This window comes from Falco peregrinus, chromosome 2 (genome assembly GCF_023634155.1).
Source record: "Falco peregrinus isolate bFalPer1 chromosome 2, bFalPer1.pri, whole genome shotgun sequence".
NCBI classification, from domain to species: Eukaryota; Metazoa; Chordata; class Aves; order Falconiformes; family Falconidae; genus Falco; species Falco peregrinus.
This window is the reverse complement of record NC_073722.1, coordinates 38749749-38769974: the sequence shown is the minus strand read 5'-3', so window position 1 is coordinate 38769974 and position 20226 is coordinate 38749749.

Sequence of the window (20226 nt, the reverse complement as noted above, 5' to 3'; positions counted from 1 at the left end):
ATACAAACAAGCAGATACAGCTGCTGTGACCAAGAATTTCCAGGCATATGCAGGTGAATAGCTCACCTGCAGATGAGAGCATAAAGATCAGCTTGCTTGTGATCACACAGAACAAAGGAATCACCTTGAGTTTACCGGAGTCCAGGTATTGTATCCAGGCACTGGATTTGTCCCAGAAGGACTCTTCCTTCTGCAGTGGTGCTTTCCTACATCTCTCCCTCATCCTATGCTGAGAGGCAGGTAACTGAGGTTGGACATGTGACTGGGCTCTGATCCAGTGTCCCCATCCAGCTCTGGTTGATTCACGCCGTGCTCAGGCCCCTCTCTGCAGCTCAGAACAGACAGATCTAGGCAGAGGACATTGCCCATGCTTTGCACAGTGGTAGAGCATCTCCCCGAGATCTGAACTCTTCTGTATGTGATTCTGCAGAAGTCATGAACATCTGGCCTATTTTATTAACTTTTGCAATTGTTATTCTTGGTTCTATCTATTTTATTAACCTTTGTAAATGTTATGGGGTTGGTTGTTTTTATTTCCTTTTTTTTAGGTTACTACAAGAAATACTCTGCATTCTGCAGATGGGTATAATGACAAAAGGAGAAACATCAAAGAACAGGAGTATTTGGGTTTGTTGTTTCTTGGTTTGGCTGTGAAGATCAGTGAGTGAGACTTCTGTGATGGTGTAAAGAGTCTAAGTTTAACATTTAGTCCTGTCCTATTGCCTCAGCTGTACATTTACGCTTTTGCTATGAGCGCTGAGAAACAGGAAAATCACTCCAGTGCATCGGGTCAGAATTGAAGCCTTTTAACCCATCTCTGACAGTGGGCAGCACTGGATGTGCAATAAAAATGTAAGAAACTCACTTTTGTGGAATTATCTCTCTGTAAGGAAATAATTCTGTGCTGGTCCTTTTAGATACCAGCTTTCAGCTATAAGTTTTATGTTGCACCCCTAAGGTGACGCTACTTTTGAAACCTTAACTCTGCATAGTCCTGGAAATACCTGTCTCATAGCTCCATAGCGCTCCATATGGAGCTCATAGCGCTCCATAGCAAACTGAAATCATGGTGAAAGCAGAGACAGCACTACACACAGATCATGGTTTTTTACACTTTTTTTTTTCATATTAAGTATTTGTTGTCTTCTTTTCCATCTCCTCTGACCTTGCCTTCTACACTGACACCTTCCCAGTGCTCCATTCCCATTCTCCTCCAGTTCTCCAGCCTTCTCGCAAACCTCTCATCTCTTTTGTCCCTTTTCTGTCAGTGCAAACACGCTATGGTTTCTCCCAGACCTGAAGTCTCACTTGGCTCTCCCCATCTCTTCTCCTGCACACCTTTTGCAATCCAACACCCATCTACTGCCCTTCACTGGAACTGGTACCATTACACTCTTTATCAAGCTCTTCCCAGCCAAGCTTCAGGCCCACGCTGGATGCATGGATGGCTCAGACCTGCCAGCCCCATCCATGTGGTCACTGGACATACTCTTCTCTTTGAGATCCTGTTCCTCTTGATTTGTATTACTCTTCCCTGTCTTGGTTCTCCTCCCAGTTTTCTAGTCACCTACTTGGTGTCCTTCACAGGATTCTCCTGCTCTGCCCACTCACTGCCTGCAGGACTATTACACATGAGGCTTTGCACATGGTCTCTTTTTCCTCTCTCCATCTCTCTGGGAACCTCATCCACAAACACACCCTCTGTACAGATGACTCACAAATCCACCTCTCTCTTCCAATACTTCACTCTGTCTGTCCGGACTGAAATTTCAACCTGTCCTGGCTTCTCCTCATAGACGCCTTGCCAGCATCTCAAATCTAGTCTAGACTGGGCTTTTTTTTTTATAGTTCAGGGGGAAACAAAAAGGGACTTTCAGGCACAATTAACCTCATTGTGATGTAGATACCTAAAACAAGTTGGATTAATCACAGCCTGTGAGTTCCTGTTTCTGCTGTGGAAGTCTAGATGACAGGTAGAGAAATCCACACTGTTGACGCCTACGTTCGGATAAGATGGATTCCAGCTGGTGCGATCCAGGTTACAAATGAAGCCCTGTGAGGTTGCCCAGATGAATGTGTGACTTTGGACTTTACGTTCCGGGGCTGGTAGAACACTGAAGCTGAAATGTTTAGTGGCATACATGACCACCAAAGACCCTCACAAGGCAGCTACTCCAAGGCGAAATAGGAAGAGACAGAGACCAAGGACTCCATATTCCTCAGGAAAGGATGATTTACTTGTGTGCTGATATTCACCAGCATTAAGAAGTCTCAGGACATGTCTAGTGTTGGTTGCAGGGAGGCTCACACAGGTTTTACAGCCTGTTTTACTCCTAGGACTGTCCTGTTTTCCCTACAGTGCTGAAGGGGCTGCTCAGGGATTGCACATGGTATAAGTATCCATGAAAAGCAGCTGCAGTAAGGCCTGCAGGCCTGTGCATGGTGCTACCTGAGTGCTAGCGCTGTCACTACTGGGGAGATTTTCAATGACACCTGCAGAAACTGTGCTTTGCCTTTGGGAAGCACGAATGAGCCGTTTCTTGGTTTTCTGTGGCACCTTTGATGGTTGTCCATTACCATCTCGTCTGGACCTGTGTTTATACAGATTGAAATCATTTTATTCATCTCATAAGCTGGCCTGTGCAGAAGCATGGTTTCCAGGTAAGGGTGACTCATGCAAAGCTTTCTGTTCCCCACAGAAGCAGCAGTATCCTATGTGGGAAAGCCCAAGTCACTTCAAAGTCGTCTGCCAGGGCTGCACAAGATGAGGAGCCATCCAGTCAAAGGATGTCATGCATCTTCCCCTGGCAAGCAGAGGTGACCTGTGCCACTTTCATGCCATATTATCTGCACCTGCATCTGCCTTCTCTCCGGCTCCCTCTTCTCTGTCCAGCCCATCTTTCCTCTTCCTCTTCTAAGGTCTTTCCTGGCCAGTGTCCCTGTAGCTCACAGTGAAACTTCTCACAAATCTCTCAGACCCCTAGCACATGCTGCTCCTCACTTCCACTGAGATTTCTCCTCAGCACCCTGTTTCAAGTCCCCCTCTACAGCTCTTTTGGTGCAGCCCCTTGGCAATAACAAGGCTGCTGGGCTGCTTAAATGATGTTTGTCATGCCGACTAAGAGTGGGCATCCTTTCCTTGAACTCTCCAGCTTGTGATCACAACATGCATGACATTGATGATTAAGTGCTGTGGGGAAAGCATCAGCTCTTCAGGTGTTTGCACAGCACCAAGACCAGGGCTGTCAGGCAGCAGAGGAGAAAGGAGGAGAAAAATGCCAAGGTAACTGGAGCAGGGTACAAGGAGCCCTTTTTCTGCAGTGATGATGTCATGGTGAAACAGGCAGAGAAGACGTCCATGGAACTGATGGTCCCTCAACCTGCTTCCTCCTTCACCTGGGTTTCCCAGTCTTGATTGCGGCTCCTCACGGGCTCCTCCAGCCTGTCCCGTCCAGCCCCTTTGTCCTGCAGGGCTGGCTCCTTATTGGGCTATGCAAAGTGAAGTGCTTCAGAGTAGAAGTAGAAGAAAAATTCAGTTTGGGCTTCATTTGGGGTGAGAGTTAAAGCCCCTTCAAATCCAGATGCCTTCCAGTCCTTCCCTTGTCCACATTCCTTCAGTTCCTCCCTGTATGCCACCATTGCCTCCCGGTCTGTTGTGAGTCAAACACACACATCCCAGCTCAAAGCACAGTGAAGCTCTTGGAACAACAGAAAAATAAAGTCTCCATTCAGTAGAGTTTACAGACTGAGGGACAATTCCTGCTTTTGCAAGCATGGCAACATCTACATTTTGGGTCTATTTTTGGGATATAATTTATTCTTGGGCCAGAATTTTCTCAGCCAGGGACCTGTTACACCTTCTGCTGGGCAGCTATTGCAAGAGAGATGCTGACACAGTGGGAGGCAATGCAGGGCTTGATACCTTAACTAGTGTGATGAAAAAGAAAATTAAAATGCAATGTCATTGAAAAACAAGTGTAGGTGTTGTATCCCCCTGGGGCTAAAAAAAATTATTTATGTGGCCCAATCCCGTGAGCCTGACTGCTGGGATTCCTCCCACCTTTCCTAAGAAAGAGGATTCAGCTCCATGTCATAGACCCTAATGTTAAGGTGTGCATAATGCAGATACCTATATGTGCATTGAGCATCTGTGCTCCCAGACAGTTGCCAGAGACCCAGTCAGGGCAGTCTGCAGAGTTACAAAGCATGCTTTAAGTGGAAACCTCTCTTTTCGTTTGGGTTTCAGAATGACAAGCGTTTGCATGGCTTTTCTCAGGGATGCACCTTCTCATGTCCTCTTCTCAAGGTCTGTCCCTGGGAAATTCCCTACTCTGTGTATGTATCTGTGGAATAGCTTCACAGAGCAGGAGGAGGGTCATGATTTTGCTTTGTCAGGATATGAAGGACAGGTCTTGGGGAGAGCCATCAGGGACAGCTGTAGGACTCGCCTTTGTGAATGGACGGGTTATGCTGTCTGCTGTGTCTTGGTCGCCTTTGCAGCTCAAGTTGCCCCCACTTTGCCTGGTTTCAGAGCTAGACCTGCAGTCTGAAATGAGAACTTCATGAAGAAAAGGGTTTGACCTTTCCAAGGTAAAATAGGGCTTCCAGTCTAAAACTAGATACCTCTGAGAGTTAGGCACAGAGTTAGTGGTGCTGGAAATAAAATAAGTTGTTAAACCAGCCATGAACGTGGTGACTCTAGTTCTGGATCATTACCCTGCTGGCTGGCAGCAGCGAGGTCTTCGGCTTCTGTAGGAATTTCCACCCTGAGACTGGTGAGAACAAAGCAGCAGTAGCCAAGTCTCTATGCATAAGAGCATGAATTAGGACCTGCTAACTGCTATGGCCATGGTCACGATGGGAAGGAAATTCCAGCAGCCACGGAGCCTGTTTTATGGGGATGCTGAGGAGGTGTCGGGGGAGGGAGGTGGTGGAGTTAGAAGCAACCACGATAGGATGCTGAAAGGGGAAGAAACAGAGCAAGGAGATGGAAGTTCCACCAGACTTCTCTTTTTTTCCCCACTGGAGGACAAAAAAGGTGGTGGTGGGAGGGGATTTAGAGGGAAAATAAACAAAACCTGGCTTGTATTCAGCGCTTCTGAAGGGTGCTAACAGCAAGGAGCTGAATCTGCCACAGATGCATTTTAAGCCCTTCCAGCCCACGAATTCTTTTTCCAGAAGTTTCCCAGAGTAAGTAGAACTAGTCCAAGACCCAGAGAGCTTTGACATTTGGCCATAAATCTATGTGTCAGCAGCCTGGGAGTGAAAAGGGGAAAAAAGAAGGAGAAAAAAAAGAAATAAGAAAACCCAAATCATGTAATGAAAGAGGGATGAGCTCAGCGCCTGGAGGAGCGAGGCTTGAAGTTGGGGCACGACGTCGTGAGGGGCAGCTGGGGGAGAAGGAGGGATAGACAGGGCCGGGGGAGGCAGCGGTAGCACAGTGTGGCCCATGCAGGGGTGGGACCGCACTCCTCCGGCAGGAGAGCCAGCGGGATGATCGATAGGCGTCGAGCACTAACGGTGCTGTCTGGAAGGAACAGGATGGTTAGTGTAATCCGAGTCCCACTAGGGGAGCAGCCCACAGGTCACCCTGAGCTGGCCACTCGCCACAGCCTTCTTATACATCTGAACGTGTCTTCCGAGTGAACTTTCAGAACTTCAGGGTTTGGTAGGGCTTTTCTTTCTCTTCCTTTTTTCTGGTTTTGTTTGTTCGTGGTTTTTTTCGAAATACAACAGAATCTCTGTTTGTGCATGGTGGGGGAATAAGGGATGAGGGCTCAAACAGCTGCTATGGATGCTATTTAGATTTGGGGGGGGGGGCAGGTCCTGAGAGGATGATTGATGGCTTCTTTCAAGACAACCAGGAACATAAGCCTCCCCTCCCCCTGATCCAGAGGTGGGCTGCACACATCCAGTGGCTGCTTCAACAAATGGATCGAGGTTAAATCCACCCAGATGCAGGCTGAGAAGGCAGATAACCAGTTTAAAGAATCTTGCAACCCTCAGTCACACTGTCCCTCAGAGATTAAGGCCTTTCAAGTTGAAGCAGCCAATATGGTTTCGATCAGTCCAGACAGATTTTACAGGAACTGCTTTTGTCTTGCTTTAAGCCCTCAGATGCTTGTGTTAAGCTTCTTCCAGCTAAGTGAGGTCAGGCTGGGTTTCCAGGGAAGGGGTTCAAGGAACAAATAGGGGGAGAGGAGATCTGCGTTGCATGCCAACAGGAGCACTCTTATCTAGCTCAGGGCTGCAGCGGGGCTGGCCAAAGGAGATGTCTGAAGTCCCCAGGCTATAGATCACTGGGCTTGCAAAGTGCTGTTCCCCAGAGCAAAGTTATTTGTCCCCAGTGCCCCTCCTGAAAGCCCTCAGTATGGATTTGGGGAGGCTGTGGTTATATTCAAGTTGCTAGTGAGGAGTTTTGCAAAAAGCTGTTAAAGCAGCCACCGCTCTCCATCCCAGAGACTTCCCCGTGGAGTGGGAAAGGGCTCTGGTTCCTCCCAGTCGGAGTGCTTTGGGCAGTCAGGGTGCACCACAGCCTCAACATCCTTCCTGGCAAATGCCTTCCCATGAACATTCCTTGCCTCCTCAGCATATCCAGCTTGCAAGGTCCAGTGTGACAAGGCATGAAAAATAATTTGTTTTGGTGGCTTAAATGTGCGTCTGAGGCATTAACATCATTTCATGGAAAATATCAATGTGAATAAACCTGGTCCCCCTTTCTGGCCGCATTGGTTTTATTTTCGCCTTAGAACTTTGAAATAGATCCCTGCAACTTGGCAGAAGCATGTTATGGTTCTTTTTTTTTTCCATGTTGTCTAATCACAGAGATGATGGGACAGACTGCACCCTAAGCAAGGTTGTGGATGACACCAAACCAGGGGATGACTTGTTTTTAGCTGGGGCTTGGAACAGAGACCAAGAGGTTCCTTCCAATCTTATTTATTCTGTGATTTTGTAATAAGCCCTTTAAATCTAAAAATACAGCACTTCCCCAGACCATCACTGTGCAGGTGAGAGCCGAGGGTATGAACCCAGCCATGAAATGATGGGAGAGGAGAAGCCAGCTGTACACCATGCTGGGAAATCTTGCCATTCTGTGCAGGCGATACGATTTAAACCTCGCTGTGTTCCAGCACTCCTCCAAATAATCTGTCATGTCTTCCCTCCCTCCCTCCCCTCCCCGCCCCCCCCCCCCTCCTGCTTCTTAGCCTAAGAAAACCTTTTACCCTAAGAAGGTCTAGCTTTTCATTTAATGAGAAAGAAGTGTAGGTTTGGGATGTGCAGCAGCAGAGAGCCTGAAAACAGTGATAAACTTCAAACCATCACTTTAGAGATGGCTTCTGCATTGTGTGCTTCCATGGGCATTTACAGACCCTCCCAAAAAACATTAATTTGCTTTGTATTTAAAATCTATATGAATCGATTCATAAACCACAGCTATGTGAAACTACTGGAAGGCTGGAAACAACTTCAAATAGCCATCGGTCGATTCTTTTGTCTCAGCCATGCCGAGGTTTACCTAAAGCATATGTGGAAGATGAGAAGAGAGTAGAGCACATCAGCAGTATAATGACGGGACACAGGTCACTTCTGGGCCAGCAAGTCTTTGGTGAATAAGCCAATACATCCAAAAAGTGCAATCAGACACAGCAGATCATCGGCACTGAGGGTAGATCCAGAAAACCTTGCTGGTCCCTGACACCTGGACCAGCACCCACTCACATCCAAGAGGCATTTGCAGCCCCATTTAACACCCACCCCGCTGCGCCCCCCCAACACACACGCTGCGCTGGATGAGGGCAGCGCAGGCGAACTGAAGCCTGGTTGGGTGAATAAACACACTCGGCTTTCAACCTGCAACAGGGGATTCTTCACAGCAGGGGCTTTGCCGCTCTGCTTCCCTTGGGCTTGTTCTCTAGCTCGGACCTGGTTCAAGGCAAGTTGAAGTCCAGATACTGCAGGGGAGGGAAGATAACCGTTACATTTTTAACATAGTACCAATTATTCTTCCAAACTCTGAGACGGCAGCAGCCTCCACGTACCGGCAGGCGTTTACTTAGTAGCAGGACGCCTGAAATTTGATGCTGTCTCCACAAAAATCCTCAAGTACACTTAACAATAGCCCTTGTTTACAGCCATCAAGCCGCTTGTTTTCCTCCCTTTCCTACAGTGATGCAACAGCCACTACTGAAGAATTTGCTTTCTGAGCCAGAGGCTGATTTTCGGTGCGTTTCAGTCCACAGAGGTTTTGGGTTTATTTCCAGATTTACAGGGAGCAGATTCTAGCTTCATTGACTAAATTTCTTCTACACTGTCAGAGGGACGCTGACCTCCCCAGGGGGTGATTCATCCTTTCTGGAGTTCCTGTTCAAAGGGGTGCATAAATGTAACTCAAGAACAAGGTTGGGAAGCGAGAACATGGGTTTTCAGTCATGTTTTCTGCAACAGATTTCCTGTATGGCCCTTGGCTCTTCTCTTAGTCTTATTGAAAGCAGCTCAGTGTCCAACCATCATGGGAAATGACCAGTCTCTCGGGGCCTCTCTACATCTTCAACATGGGTATCATCATGGTGTGCCCAAAAAAAGAGTGGATATACTTACCTGAACACAGGTGATGCTCGGAAGATGCACTGAAAGGAGCAGTGTAAGCACATCTGAGAGACTGCCATGGGGGTGTTTTGGTGGTGAAGTCCTCACTCAGACAGTGTGGTCCAACAGGCACAGACCTGCTGGACTAGGACTCCAAAGACCTGCTGCTCTAGGTTTCTCCCCTCACTTCATGGATAAGAACAGACGAGACACCCTGTGGGGTCAAATCTGTGACTCAGCTAGCCCATACTCTGGGCAGAGACAGTGGTCATTTTTTGGGCCATCTTCTGTCATCTCCTCCATGATCCAACAGCAATCACAACTGCTGCTCTGGGGAGGTGAAAGTGTCCATCCCTGCTTGGCCCCTTTAGAATTCACTTATTCCTTTGTCCTTCAGTTTGTCTGATCTCTTCCTGATCCCACCAGCCTTCTGTGGCAGCCACTTCCAGACATTGACTGCCCTCAGTGCCGAAGTACTTACATCTGTTTGAAATATCTGATAGTTTTCTTGACTGCCTTCTAGCTCTTGTATTGTGGGACTTGGTGAACAACAGTTCTGCATGTAGCTGACTGATTTACTCTTTCCAAAGTTTAATTACACCCACTAGAGCATCTTCTTTTCCAAACTGAAGGCTACCAACCATTTCAGTCTCTTCTTATAGGATGATTCAAATACCTTTGGACAAGTCACTACAAGCTTTCTGTGCCAAAGTTTTCAGCCTTGCCATCTAGGATGTCATCCTTGCTAACATCCTTCAGCTGCTGCTTTCAGTAAGATCCCTTTTCTCTTGGAAGCTCCAGTCCATTCATGAGCAAACAAAATTAAACACAATAACAGCAATCTTCTGCTCGTAGTGCAGGGCCCAGGACCCAAGCTGTGCAGGTCTGAATCCACCTCTTGGGAGGCAATGGACTCCTATTCTGCCCACCTAAAAAATTATACCTCCTGTTATTTTCCCAGAAGAGCTGGGATTCCAGCAGCATTTCTGAAGGCTCTCCTGGGTTATTCTACAGACACCTGTGAGAAGAAGACATTCCTCACGAAAGAAAGGGCAGAAGATAAGAAGGTCCTTGGTGTGGTTTTCAGAAGAAAGCTCTCTCACCAGCTTAGCCCAAAAAAGTTCCCTTGCAATGCGATGCATGAGTGAATTCTGGAAAATGCCTGAGGGCTGCATCACCTGTCTTGTCTCCTGGGTGTCAGAGAAAAGAGTATTGCCTGTCATCTTGACAAACAAGACACCCATACCCCTCAGAAGATCAGAGTCAACTTTGCCAAGTTAACTGCTGGAGGATGACTCTCCTATCCTGTCCCATGTGTCGAAGTACTCTGCTGTGACAGGGTGGTAGAGTGGGGATGGGGGCGAATGGTTTATCATGTGGCAGCCCTGCCACATCACCCCATGACTGCTTCCAGAGCCAAAACCACCCCCATCATACAACCCAGGTACAGCACTGTCTCGTGCTTAAAATAATAAAAAATTAATAAAATAAAATCTCTGCAGAACATGGGTGTCTTGTGCTGTGTATGCAATGCAAAACGATGGGAAGAAGATATGAAATGAGCATTTCACTATGTTTCTAGGTAATTATCACCTCCTGTCACCTCCCTGTACAGGACTTCCCTGTACTGTTGTGGCCTCCTTGGTTTACAATAAAGTGGGCAGCATGGATAAAGCATCACAAAGTCTCCAGATTTTGTAAGTTTTCTGTATCTGCCCTGTGAGCAATGCAGATACTGACTTCTCTAAAGGCTGAATGACAGACCTCTCCACACCACGCCTGGAGCCAGGGCCTCTAATCAACAACTTTCTTACGAGGGTTTGCAGTATTTCTTTGTACTTGGTTGTTTGCAGCTGTTCCTAGGAGCTTGATAACAGACGTGGACAGAGATGGCAGTTTGTTACATTTATCTAGCTGTCCTTCCAGGTTGCAAGTGACAGCTGCCTCTCCTCCAGATCCACAGGGCACTTTGAGGAGGAGTGCGATTATTTTAAAAGACTGAAAAGTTGCCATCTTTCAGCATCAGACAGGAGAAACAGAACAGAAAATATGTGCTGTGTACACAGTTCTGTGGATGAAATGCTGTATTAGGACACAGAAAACTGGCTTCCTGAATCTGTCACCTTCATAGCATCACATTTCATTTCCATGCGTTTATTTCTAATCCTATTTTTTTTCCTCTTTAAATGTCAGTTTTTCACAGTGTGGTTTAGTTCTGGCAAACACACCTGATGGTATGCTTTATCACAGAACAAGTAAATATTGGTCAGAATACCAAGTGCTTACAATAAATAGGCAGGAGACAGGAAGCCACATTCCTGCCTTACCCCAATGGTCTTTGTAACACTTTGGGGAGGAAGATCTAGCCTACCAAATTTTCACTCCAGCAGCATTCAGTGAGGGTTCATTTCACACTTCATTACTTGAAATGCAGCCACACGCACCTGTATACCAAATATCTGGGCTCCTGTTGGCATTTGAAGTCTGCTTGAAGACCATTGTGTTGCCGAGGTGGACAATGCTTGAGTGTGGGAACTTGTACTTGCTCTGCTTCATCAGGGGACTTGAGGGATGTGACCAGGGTTTTTCAGATAAGACTGAGATTTCGTATTCAGTTTCAATCCATAGTAAAAATAAAAGGTCTGCAGAAAACTCTAGACCAAGCCAAGCTCAGTGGAGACCAGCCCTTCAGTGATCTGGAAGGTCTCATTCTGAAGTTGATGGGGAATGCCAATGAGTGCTTTTCCCTGCAAGGCCTGATCAATGAACATGCTTGTGGCAAACAGGGCTGCATGGTGAGTTGTGCAAAGTGAATCACTGGCAGCAGGTGGGACCCACTTTCTCCCAGCACATCCCTCTCATGTCCTGTGTGTTCACATTAATGTGCAGTTTTACCCTTGCTCATAAGCCCATCATCTGCAGAGATGCCTGATAATATACCTGAATGAGGTCTGGATCATACCAAAATCAGAGAAGCACATGGCTCCCTGAACCTGGCTCCAGATGGAAGCACAGAGAGTGGTGAGCAGGACCCAGACCAAGCTATACCTTCACAAAAAAATTTTGGGGACCCTTGTGGTGCCAGTGCTATGAAAAAATAAAACATGCTTCTCACTATCCATCCACCCAGCACCTCTCAGCAGCACAAAATCCTATTTAAATAGACAGGCAGGAAGGAACGATCCTTTATCTTGCAAAGCAGTGAAAGGCAGCATTGTTGGGCCAGATGGTTTCATTACCCCCTTGTGTGCGATTCTGTACACCAGAGCTTATGTTCCGAAAAGTGAAAAATGACCTGTTATGTGTGTGCATGCATGCATACACAGCTTCTCGCCATGGCTCTGCAGCAAGGCACCCAAGCAGGCTTGGTTACTTACATAACTTGTCAAAGGGACAAAACCCCACTCCGTAGTGCTGCGTTTTTTGGATTCACTCTGTATTCCCTTGTCTCCACCAGACAATTAGGAACAGGCCTCCAGGAGTGCACCGTGCTCTGAGAAACCCAGAAAAGCCTCTGCCAATCCCCCAGTGACCCCACGACCTGGAGGTAACATCCATACTAAGCTGTTTTTAAGACAAACAGAAGGAAATACTTAGGTGTAAAATTACTTGGCAGAAGCCGACCCGTTTCCTTTTTTGACAGGGGCAAAATAAATAGAATAATCATCCACTATCCTGAAAAAAACAGCCACCCACTAAGAGAATAGGGGGGCTGCATGCTCCTTTTGGATGATACTCTGTACCCCTTAAACTGGCGAGGCAGGACTGTCCTAAACTCTCCTCTACCATGCAGCCAAGCGCACAAAACAGGCTGGGAATGGGAGCCAGCCAGGTGAGCCTTGCTTCCCCATCATCCATTTATCAAGACCCTCCTCTCCTCCCTCAAGGACTCTTCTGCAGGCTGCAGGGCTAGAAACCCAAGGAAAAGGGCTAGGATACTGTCTAGCTCCCCCAAGATCCTTTGAGGTTGTTTTTAAAGGATTCTGGGCAAGTCCAAGTAACTTCTTCCCTCTCCTCCCTCTTCCCAAATGCAAGTCATGTGGAAGCAGCAGAGATCTGGTGGGGAAGAAATGCAATGAGCTATTTCCCAATGTGGCACACCCCTTCTTGGTTGCCCCAAGGGGGCCATCCACCCCATCCATGAACCTACAGGAACATGAACACCATGTAGGTCACAGGAACAACATGGAGACAAGCCCTTGGTACCTCTCTAGCATTTGAGATCTCACTCTCTGAGCAATATAGGACACTAAGGCAAGCACCACCCCTCTCTGAGTTCATTGTCTAGCCAAAGCTCACCTTCTAGACAAGCCTCATGAGTCAACAGAGGGAGAGAGACATCTCCAGAGGTTGCTTTACCCGTTCTGAGGTCTGTACCTAAGACAAGCAAGGCAAATTCCCTCCTTAACATTCAAAACACCTAAACTTGCAGCAAACTCATTCATGGAGCCAGAGAGAACACAAGAAGCTGGGGATACCTGAGCACCCTAGCAAACTTGTTCTGGAGCTGTTGCCACCAGTTTGAACTTGTTTATTTATGGATTTTGTTTCATTCTAGATGGAAATCAGTGTACAGCACAAGATAACATTGCACTAGACTGTGCCATGTAATGCAGCTAGCGCCATGGACTGCTATCCTACAGTCAGGATATTTGTGGCTGCTGCAGAGGCAGGACCCTTTCACATCTCCTGAGATCAACTAGGGGAAGGGCAGCAAATCACACTTTTGAGAAGCAGCATCCCACTCATCTTCTCTGATGTTACTGTTCTGGTTGGGGATGTGTTTTTACAGGCAGATTACCAGTAGAACTGGTAAAACCAGTAAAAAGAGATCCCGGTTAAACTTCAGTTCCAAGAAGGATTGGCTCAAGTGAGAGAAAATCACATCCCAGACTGAAATGATTACACTGGTCCATAGCCTCATGCAGAGCCAGGCACAGGCTATCTGCATGAACAATGCAATTCTTAATTCCCTTGTCTTTTCTTTTCTGTTCACCAATTCTTTTTCTCTTTTCGCCCTTGCTTTCCCAATACTTCAAGAAAAAGCAATGAAATAGATAAAAAAAACCCCAAAACAAAACCAACCAAAACCTCCTCTGCCTAATATGAACAGTGGGAAACAGTTAATACTGTTGTTTAAGGAATAATTTCTTTTATTATGCAGCAATCATTCTAACAAAGCCAGAGATTTAACAGCTCAGTTAAATCCCAGAGGCTGACAGTTTAGATATAATTTTAAAGTGTTTGATAAATACATTAAGAAAAGAACAAGTTGACCATTTTCACTCTAATTATTTCTTCAGTGTAACTCTTCAGGGTTTTTTTCAGGTGTTGACACACATAACGGTGACAAAATCAAAAAAAAGGTATTGAAATTCTCTTATTTCCATCAGCGTGATCTGCTGCTTAGCACCATGGAACTCCATCTTCAGATGTTCACTATATGAATTGCCTCACTGCTATACCCCAGCTTCCCTTTTCACGGCTTTAAGTCTGATGTAAACATGTAGTTTGGTGTTTCACCTCTTCTCCAGTCCCCACAAGGCAAAGGAATAAATATTTGAAAGTCACATATAATATTTTTTAAACAAAGTATGAAGTACCTCTTTAACCACTGGAATATATAAACCCAGCACTAAATGGTTCTCCAGCCTAGTTTTAAATAAAGAATACAGTTGGGAACAGTTTCAGAAGGCTTAGGCATTGCAATGTAGATGTCCACAACTGTGTAAGTCACTCTAAATTCCTTTTCAGATTGATGGAGAGACATGCATACCTGCAGCAACTGAAACAACTCAGCCTGAAAAGATTTGCAAGCAGGTAACATGAATCAGTTTATAAGAACTCACTACTTTTTGGCCATAAGGGAATTTTAGGCAAACCGCTCTAACGTTAAGTGTTGTCATTCAGACAGATGGATAGTCAGTGCACTTTATATTATTGTTGCTCTAAACATGGGATCTTGCTCAGCGAGCTGAAATGGCTTCAGGTGGGATGCATCTGGCTTATCTGTCACAGTGGAGAGCAACCTGAAAATTTTGGAAACCTTTTTCACCTTGCTAACATTCTGCATGCTCTGACCACCCCCAACCCCTCTGCTGCACGAGGTTACTGTCCTTTTTCTTGTCCAACCAACTTGCGACATACCTTAATCTCCAGCAAGCCAGACCAGCATCAGTCTGGAACAGGTTTACTAGCACACATTTCAGCTGATGTGGGAAAACAAACAGGAACTAGGAATGGTCAGAGATCACCTTAGAATAACACAAATGATAAAATATATTTATATTTTTTGCTTTTGTCTTTTTGGTGATTGTGGATTGGTAAGAAGAAATTGTGGATTTCCTTTTTTCATTTCGGAAAAAATAAACTTTCCTTTCCACTTGTACCTGGGAAAGTGAAGCTCTTGATTAGGCTAACCAACACAGTTTGGAAGGACAAGTATCATCTGACTTGTGTCAGATGAGTCAGCCTGGAAGGAGACCAGTGGGGAAAGATATAAAACCATGTTCTTGCAGACTCAGGAACCCAAGGTGGAAACATCCTGGCTTGATCAGATACAAGAAATGTTCCTTGCAAAGTCATATTTGTGTAACTCTGGGGAGACATTTGGGAATTTCCTGTGCTGTCACCATGCTGGAGAAAGCTGACCTGGCAGTAAGATCTAACACAGAGGCTTTGAAATATTTTCATCCAAATTGCCATGGTTCTCCTTACGCAGGGAAGAGGGGAAACACAGTGACCCATGCACCCTCAGGAAAGGCACTTCAGACACTGGCTCTGATTTTTATGCCCTTTTTCTTCATTGCACAGCTCTTTAACAAGCAACTCTCTGCTCTCCATCCTGCTACAAAGGGCCATCTTTTGGCAGGGGATCTGTATCCACACCAAAGACTCAAGACATTCCTGGGTAAAGGCTCCTGGATCCCGAGCTCAAGTGCACTCAAGTCATTAGCACTTACTGAGTGAGGAGACAGAGGATAGAGCCTGGAAAAGTAAAGGTACTGATAGCAAGAAAGAAGAAATGGAAGGCAAAACAGAAATGAGGAGAGGAAGGTAAGGTTGGGAGTGATGATTTCATGATATACACAGGATCGGGTAAAACATGAAACAGAAAGGTCACCTGCCCTCAGACAGGGCCAGATCAGTCTAACCCATCTCTGACAGAAGGTTAGCCAAATGTGCTATTAAACTCCTTTGCAGACATGAAGTGTGTTACAGCCCCCCTTGTTCCAAGGAAACACTCTTGGTCAGGAGCCAAAGTGGCAATTTATAGCTCACTGTCATCATCTGTTTTTCCTACAGCCAGCTTCATAAGAACCATCAGAAATGTCATGTTCCGAGAAGAGCAGTTAGGGCTTCCTCCCTCCCACTTCCAGTGCTGCTCCTGGCAGACCTGGAGTCATGATTTCATGCACATTTAGGGCTCATCACTGGTGTGGAAATCTGCATTTCAACATCGTCTTTTGTCTTTTAGACAAAAACGTTTGAGAGTTACTTTGACAGAGCAGGAGAGAAAAGGAAATTGCTGAGGAATATGGAGACAGAGTTACGATGCACTGCCAAAGCAGATACTTTCCTCCCACCCCCTTCCAGAAGATGCTTTGTGTCTGAGCAATTGCAGGCCAGCCTACTTGTGCACACGCAATCTGATGCACTCTTGCATCATTTTATCACATACTTCTCTCCCCCTAAATCCTAGTCCCATTTAATGCAACAAGTGAACAGTGTGCAGGTAATGATTCTTTTAATGTGGGATTCAGCTGCCTCTGCACAGGCAGCTCGTACCATCTGAGGGTGCAACAGGTCATCCACGCAAGTTTTGGGAGACTCCTGCCCTTCTAGAGCAGCATTTGGAGGCTGTCGGTGGGACACCTCCATGGCTTTGCCAATGTACCCAGTAACTTGCACATAGACAATAAAATTAACCCTTCCTATTAAGGTGAGATCTTGTCCTGGTTTCAGTGGGATGGAGTTATTTTCCTTCTTGGTGGTTAGTGCAGTGCTGTGTTTTGGCTGCGATTTGAGAACGGTGTTGATAGGACACTAATGTTTTTGGTTGCTGCTGGGTGTTGTTTGTACTAGACCAAGGAGCTTTTTGTTCCTTGGGCCCTGCAGGTGAGAGGGCTGGAGGGGCACAGAAAATTGGGAGGGGATAAGGCCAGGACAGGTGACCCAAGCTAGCCAAAGAGGTATTCCATACTATATGATGTCATGCTGAGTATATAAACTGGGGGAAGAAGGAGAAAGGTGGGGACATTTGGCATTATGACATTTGTCTTCCTGAGTAACTGTTATATGTGATGGAGCCCCGCTTTCCTGAGGATGGCCGAACACCTGCCTGCCCATGGGAAGTGGTGAATTAATTCCTTGCTCTGCTTGTGTGCACAGCTTTTGCTTTACCTATTAAATTGTTCTTATTCCAACCCTTGGGTGTTACATTCCTTTCCAATCCTCCTCCCCATCCCTCTGGGTGAGGAGGAGTGAGCAAAGCGGCTGCATGGTGCTGGGCTGCTGGCCAGGGTTAAACCATGACAGATCTAAAACCCCAAAGTTTAAGACATTTTAAAGACAGAGGTTGTTGATTCTACAGGGGAAAAAGAAAACACAACAAAACCAGCTGAAGGGTGCAGAGTCTACTAACAAATGAATGTCACAGCAGAGATTGGATAATCTATTTTTAAAAAAAACACTGGGACTTGGAGTTCAAACACCTGTGAATTCTCTTGCACACATATGATCCTGCCTCCAGAAAGGAGGCTATGCCAGGTGACCTCTCGGACACCTTACATATTTTCATGATGCCTACATATTTCAGGCATATTTTCACAATTCCTACGGCAGGTCGGCGCTCCAACCTTGATGAGATATGATATGAGATATAAGAATGCCAATGTGATGTCACAGGACAGAGTCTCTGTATTTCTTGGAATTACTTTATTAAATTGGAGAAACACTGAGATCAGAAACGAAACAAAAGCTGTGCTAAAAGGAGACTGGCAAGGTTGCAGAGTCAACCACCCAAACAATAGGAAATGCCAAAATTCAGACTGCCTTTCTCTTTTCTGGACTAAACTACCCCTTCTTCCCTTGATCATCATAGACTATGTTTTATTACCTGATTGCTTTTCTTTCACTTCTCTTTCCTTTCCATCTCTTTTTGAAAGAACACTGACCCCTTCAAGACACAATGTGTCAGCTGATATGTCTTCCATAACTGGAGTAGGAAAAGTGCTTACGTGTCTTACAAAGCCTTAGTTTGTTTATACATCCCAGGACAGTACGACAGCAGAACATCGCTGACTCATAGCCACAAGTGACTCATTGTAAAGCCCAGATCCTTCCCCTCATGCTGTCCCTAGCCAGCCTCCCTCCATCCTTTTCAGGCTGGTTAACCTCATCTAAGCATGGGCCTTTGTTTTCATACCCATGGACTCCAACCTATTTTTCCAGGCTATTTCTCCAGTTTGTGGAGTTTGCCTTGGGTTCCCTTCCAGTCTGCTGGCCTTTTCATCTCCAGCCCTAGCCAATGCCACCTGCACATCTGATACATGAAGTCTCTGTTTCTTTCTGCTGGTCATCAGTGGAAATATCAAACTGCCCCCAACCCCCGGGAAGCACAGCTCTACAAAGCCTTCTGGTCTGGCAGCAGGCAGCCTGTGAATTTGTTCTTGTACATGTTTCTGTTACTTCATTCAACAGAGCTGTTGACACTAGTGGATGTCCTCTTCTCTTTAGATCAAGAAGAGAAAGGGGATGGGATACTTCAGCCAAGGGATGTCTGAAGAGTTAGTGAAAACATGAAAGGGTGACACCAAGTGGCTCTGGCGAAGCTGTTCCAAGTTAAAACACTTCCCTGTGACTACAATAGCATCCATCATAAGACAGCAACAAACGTGTTTCACAGCCCTATCAGGCTATATCTTAAGAACACTTCTTAGTTAATGAAGACAATCTGGTTTTCCGTGGAAAAAGCAAATCACGCTTTCATAAAGCAAAGACCAACACAACTTGCTGCCTAAATTTAAAGATGAAGCAGTGTTCAGATTTACCAAAAAACCCCAAACCAAACAAACAAAAAAAACAACACCAAAAAACCCCACTACGCCAGGATTTCAGAATTCAAACCAAACATTCCTCTTCCATTTTTTTCCTCACAAGTAACTAAACTGTCCCACCTAAAAAGATTCAAAGGAGAAAAAAACCCATCCCAAAATAGGAAAACTACCACCACCTTCACACCCTCACCCAGAAGGGTAGGGAGGGGCAAAAAGGGGGAGCTAAGATGCAGTAACGCTAGTAGGCTAGCACACAATAAGATTTTCTCCTTACTAACTATACTGAAGTTTCTAAAAGCAGAAAACAAAAATAATAATAACTAACTTGAAAAAAAGCACAATAGAAAGAAACCCACCTGCAGATTACAGGGACTATGAGAGAGTAGCCAACCTAGCATTGTTACAGTAACAAATGCACTGAGCTTGTCAGCCAAATTAAATCAGATCTTCCCTATATAGATTCATTAAACCCCAGATGACATAAATTTAATCCTCTTAGTAATAGCTACTGGGGGCAAAGTACCTCATTGTATAAATCAGGCAATGGTGCAAATGATGTACACCTGATGGTATAAACATCTGGGAGCTGCAATTGGGTAAGGGCAGGCTCATTCCCTTCCCCACCCTCGCATACATCCTGAGCAGTGTTTGCTCCAGTGTGAAGCTCATTGAATTAATTGACTTTCTCAGTGGTTTCAGCTGGGGCTTAGGTGTAGCTGCCACACAGTGGGCACAGATCTTGGGGATGAGTTAACAAGTTAAGCTTAGTTTAAGTGCCAGGATGTCCATCTGCCCTGGTTGGTTCTCTCCATTTTCTTCCTGTTTTCTGCTGCTCTTGGCTGTATTTTAGAAAGGAAAGAAATAATCTATATCAGTCTTTTCTGTGCTGCTGATTCTTTCTCAGTGTATCATATGATTTGTGATGACTTAAGGGTAAGGATTTACTTGCACGCTACTTCCTTTTTCTGCTAGCTACTGCCTGCTTTCCCTTAGGTTCATAGGGGTGGTTGTAGTAATTTTCTTGTGATTTTCCATCCTCTTTCATTTGTGACCCAACATCAGCTTTGTCTTTTCAAACTATAATTACTTATTGGATGGAGATCTTGGTGGAGAGCTGTATTGCAGCTGCCAGCTTTCTTTCCTGATCTTATAATTTTGAAACCCAACCAACAGGTAAACCATTTCCAGGAAAGCTCTAAAGCATAGAGCATGTTTGCTTCTTGCCTAGAATTGCCTTGGTTTTAATACCCTCAGAGTTTGAGGAGCTATGGTTGTGTCAATGAAACAGATGACTTCAAATGTCCAACAGCTATCTCTAGTGTTGTTGAGGTTCTATGATTTCTGTATTCAAGAGAAAAATTCAGGCTACGTGCTTTTTGTGACCACCAGATTTGGAAACCATAGAAAGAGATATGGGAAATACCCAGAAATACCTGCAGGACTTTCCCTATAGGTGTTTTGCATCTCTATCATCTATATGTCCTGCTCTGAGCAGCAGGTTGAACTAGATGGTTTCTATAGGTCTGTCCCAGCCTATGTGGTTCCATATTTCCTCTCTCGGTGTGTTATATGGAGCGGT